Source organism: Podarcis erhardii (genome assembly GCF_964252035.2).
Source record: "Podarcis erhardii genome assembly, chromosome: 4".
Classification (NCBI taxonomy): Eukaryota; Metazoa; Chordata; class Lepidosauria; order Squamata; family Lacertidae; genus Podarcis; species Podarcis erhardii.
In genome coordinates this window covers 49,117,935-49,123,117 of record NC_138508.1, presented here as the reverse complement: position 1 = coordinate 49,123,117, position 5,183 = coordinate 49,117,935, and the positions used below count along the sequence as shown (strand labels likewise).

The 5,183-nt window shown below is 43.5% G+C and overlaps 1 long non-coding RNA gene across 1 annotated transcript; it reads right to left on the bottom strand.

Moving 5' to 3' along the window:
- Positions 1–906: 906 nt before the first annotated feature.
- Positions 907–4,132, bottom strand: LOC309340074. The gene is made up of 2 exons (XR_014155797.1): positions 3,992–4,132; positions 907–2,052 (listed from the first exon to the last, which is right to left on the bottom strand). It is a non-coding gene; the product is annotated as an uncharacterized lncRNA (long non-coding RNA).
- Positions 4,133–5,183: the final 1,051 nt, after the last annotated feature.

Below are 5,183 nucleotides of genomic sequence, written 5' to 3'. Positions count from 1 at the left end.
AATATTGGGAATAGAAAATACAGTACTGATTTTTCTGTAGTGAACTTTCCAATTCTTTGTTAAGATGCCTTACAACACTCTGTTCTACTGGGGGGCAGGGATGGGTGGGGTTGCATTGTTCTCGCTTTGTTTTTCTATGAATGTAACAGCATCATCTCACACTTAAACCTGTAATCTTGCTTGAAACTCAATAAAAACTACTCTTTCTTTTTAAAAAGAGATGCCTTACAACACGTCCTGTACTGGGACATGAGAGCCTCAAGTTACTATGATAGCTGATGGGCTGTCACACAGAGAATGGAGCAGACTTGTCATTTGTTGCTCCAGAGCTGAGAAAATTGGTATAAATTGTAGAGAAACATATTTCTGCTAAACATTAGGAGAAATGTCCTAATGCTAAGAACAAGTCTTTGATGTGTCAGGGATTGATTGGGGGCGGGGTGAGAGGAGTGAGCAGGGCTCCTGATTCAAGGAGGCACCGAAATCATGATTAATGTATTGTGTTAATTACTAATGACATTAATATTACTAACGATAATAATACACAATTACTTGTGCATGTACTTTATCATTTTGTTCCAGTTGCTGTTAGATTTTTGCATAGTCAAATATGGAGTTGACTTACGGGGCGTGTTTGATGCCATTGGCTCTTGGTGCCAACAGTCTTATTTCCTGCTCTGCACTTGGGTACTTGCACTTACCACTAAACTGTGTACACACTTCCGTTGAATGCAAGAGTCAGCAGCACTGCCAGGGTGCCATTTTAGGTGGGGGGCGGAGAAGGCAATAGTATTTATTTATAGATCTCATGAAGCCTGTGGAGCACCGATATTTCTGGACAATTCACTGGATCCAAACAGTGAGCGACGACTGCTAATAAAAAATCATACAAATCACTGCACTAAAGCAGATAAAGCTAATGGTTTTATTGGGAAAATAGAATTAGAAATAAAGCACAAGAAAGGGTCTAAAATGCACTTCTATTTGAAGTGTGCGTGAGAGAGAGAGAGAGAGAGAGAGAGAGAGAGAGAGAGAGTGCATAGACACTTATATATTGTTTGAACTCTGCAATGATCCGCTGTCTGCTGCCCAGGATATCTGAATCTTTTTCTCCCTTTGCAGTGCTCTTTTGTGAGCATGATGCTGGGTGCTTAGGGGTGATCCTTAGAGATAAGAATGTTTCAAAGGATAGATGGCCTTCACTAGATTGGGATACATATCTTTCAGCTAACTTAATCCACAATATCGCTGTGTGAGGAAAATGATAAGTTGCTATAGAGTGCTATAATTGCCAAAGAATGAACGCTACAGAAATTCTTTATTTCTCCCGTACCCAAAACTACACAAATAAAAACTGTTGTTTTGATTTATACAACTATATGTACCAACATTTGCTTTTCTTCTGGAGGCTTGAAAAAAACACAACCAAAAAAGTGGCAGAAAGATTTGCAAATGGAGAACTGGGACAAGAAATCCCACAATTATCTTTCCAGCTTCTCAGTTAAACATGTGCCAAAGCCCTTTAGTACTACTAGCTGCATGATACAAATCTTTCTCATTTGAAACACTTTCAAGGTTCTTCCAGAAGAAGGAATGGCTTGTGTGTCAGGAGTAGCGACACCTACAAGCCACATGAGGGACTTTGCTGAACCCTGGGTTAGTCACTGCTAGCCCAGATGACTCATTGGGGTGGCTTAGCTCAAATGAGTGTGTCTATGAAATATCACGCACAAAATCATCCTCAGGGTTCATTTTCCTTCACTCTCACTTCACTAAAAGCTGCTATCTTGGATGTGTCCTTGTTGTTGCTACTTTCAGTTTGTTTGTTTTAGGGCTGAAGGCCAGATGAGCTCCACTCCACTTTCACAGATATTTCTTTCAACCATGGCACTCTCTTGAGCTCTCCCTCTTGCAGGAGGGGGAACTAGCTAACTCTTGCCAGAGGTTACTAAAATTGAACAACATCTATTCTCATGATAGCAAGTGAAGGAAGATCAGTTTGCAAACATGGCTGAAGAAAATAGGGTTGATGATGAGAGTTGCCCTCAGTTCCTGAGGGAAAGCAGACAAGGAAGAAAAATAAAATTAATATTGTCAACTATGGCTGGTTACTCAGCTGCTGTCTATTGGCAGAGTTCCATCATAATCTTGATTCAAGGACAGATGTCTGTTTTGCTCTTCTCATTTTTACCTTATTGACAGGTCTGCAATCATGGAGCTACTGTCTGGTGCCAAAACAGCCTCTCTTTATGTACTCTGCCCTGGGAATACTGCCTTGATTTGTCTCCCTGCAAGATTGGGATTAGTCTAACAAATGAACTGGGAAATGCTCCTGTATGATTAACTAAAATGTGCTGCGCCAGAGAAAGCGGGCTGGTTGCGGCCACCACCAGCTGCCAGCAGGCTTAGAGTGGTGCTGAGCCATGGAAGGGTTAAAAGTTTTGTCTGTGACACTGAAATTGAGGCCAGCTGTAGGTCATATTCATGTCCCAGCCACAGGAAAATGAACCTGTGAGACAGAACCTAATTATCTGCTAAACCAAAAGCCAGTCTCAGTTCAATAACTTACGACAGAGCTGGCAGCCAGATATAGGGTTGCCATGACAACGCCAAAGACGAAGGGGGGGCTGTGGAGAAGGAGGAGGAAAAGGAGACTGTAACCCTAAATGTGCTGTAGCCATTTGATCTCGGGCAAGTGGAAATGTCTAAAGACCCAGATTGTGGAGAGGGTCCATCTGCTTTAATATCCTCTGCTGTGACTGAAATGAAAGAAAATGTAATTGTAATGATCTCAAGGCTAAAATCCAGAAGTACGCAGCTAGCTGGGATTTTATTTTATTTTTAAAGTGAACAACATCAGTGACTTTGCCTTCCAACAGATCCTGTAAGATGTATGTGCAAAGGAAGGGTTCAGTTGCATACTAGTCTAAAATGACTTCAGGCCGATTAAGACTTTGGCTCTCCAAAACAGAAGAGCTGCTTGTGAGAAATGAAACTGGAAATCTTCCAGCAGGTATGAAACAGAACCATGAATTAAATGTCTTTAGAGCTACCAGGAATGGTTGCTTACAGAGAGGGCATATATCACAGGACACATAAAGGAAAGGCATATATAAGAAAGTTTTATAAAATAACATTGAATGCATTGAGCATAATAAACTCAGGGACGACGATAATAGACATTTCCATGTTCATTGTTATTTATTAAGCAACTAAAGGAACTCTGGGTGCTGTACAATGCAAAATATAGAAAATCCTGCCTTAGTCTTACAATCTTAAAAAAAAGTCCAGAAGGGACAGGGAGATTATGCACATCACATTAATGCCACTGGAAATAGCCTCCATTTGTGGACTTGACTTGTAGGAGCAGCCTTTGTGTTATTCAAACACCTGGCAAAGGAGTTCCAACAACAGCATCATTGTTAACAGTGCCTTGGAAACTTTATATGCCAGGTATTTGAATGCCTTAGAGTGTATGCATTGAAAATGCACCCAATACTCATTGGAAGCACACGACTGCCCACAAGAATGATGGGAACTGTAGTTTCTCCCTCACAGGGCTACAAATCCCCAGCACCCTAGTTCCTATGATTCTTTGGGGGAAGCCATGTGCTTTAAATGTGCTTGGGATATATGGTGTGGATCTGCCCTTGGTGACGAACACAGCAGGCATGACACGTACTGTTGTGCTTTGAAGGTTGTCCGAGCAAAGAAGCCATCCCCACCCCTTTCTGCAGCCTCACACGTTATTATACAGGTGCACGGATATGTAGAGAGAAAGCTTATATCAAGTAGCCATGTCCCTGAGGTCCCACATGCCACCTAGACGCATCCCCTGGTGTGTTCACACACATACAGCAAGAACTATGTAGGGAGGGTTCAGATATGAGCCTTGGTTATGGTAACAGGGGTGTTGTTAAAAGATATGGGCACAAATTTGCATAAAAATTACATGGGACCATTTATTTGTATGGGTACAATTTGGGCTTACCTTCAGAGTGAGAAATAGCTCTGGTTTTCAGTGATTGAGCTACATGGCGCCAATGGTTTTTCGGGGTCCCTACTCATTACCCACAATCAAGTGAAATGAATGGCTGCTTATCTACCTATCGAAATGAAAGCAATTGCTTCAGGGCAAATCAAGATGGTGAGTGATTAGAGCCTTGCCCTGTCACAACATCCCTAAATGGCAGTAAACTTCTAACATGAGAAATTGGTGTGAAGGCCTGTATATGAGACACTGGGGTATGGGAGTGGTGTGGGATGTTTGGCCACTTTAGGCAAAATGCATCTGCCCCCTCTCTACAGATCTGGACCCCACCATTGCACCCGCCCCTGGCCTCGCTGCTGCCGCCGCAACTGCACTCATGGCTGCACCTGCGCTGCCACCACAAGGCAGTGGTGAGGGTGACCATGAGCGGCAAGGGCACTACTGGCAGGGGAGGTGGTGAAGCCATGGCAGGGTTGGCAGCGGTGCAATGATGGGGGAGTGGAAGGGGAGGTGGTCAGATCGGCCACCCAAGGCAAATTGCGTCCCCTCACTTCATGGAAGCACCAGCCTTGCTGGAGTGAAGTGTTTCATAATATCCAGACATTTCAACCCAAATTCTGAACTTAACATATGGCCCCATGGCATTTAAAAAAGGCAGCGAAATTAATTTTGCAGATTCCAAATTGCTCTTTAACACGGAACATCACCACAAGAGAATAATCATGGAAGCCATCGAGATAGAGAAACACCCTCACAACATGAACAAGCGTGACGACACATCCCGCTTGCCAGACATCTGGAAATTAGCCCTCCCCACAAAAACTGACACCAGATCCAGAGGCACACAGAACGCCAACACCAATCAACCACACCAGACCCAAACCCAGACCCTCTCCACAGATGAATTACAGACACCATCCAGTAGCCAATCCATGGTGGCACCTCCGGATGCTGCACCCCCCTGCAATCCCTACACAGATCTGGCTGACACAAGCCACAAAACCACAGCTCGCCCCTATACACGAAGCCAAGCCAGAGCACAACTAAGTACAGTACAGCCATCTTCTCAGGAAAACTCTTCACAAAGTTCAAGAGGTCAAGACACAAAGACTTTAACAACTAATCCACACCTAATGACCCACCTAAGTGGTACTCAGGATATCACTCAAGAAATCACTCAAGATATCTCTCA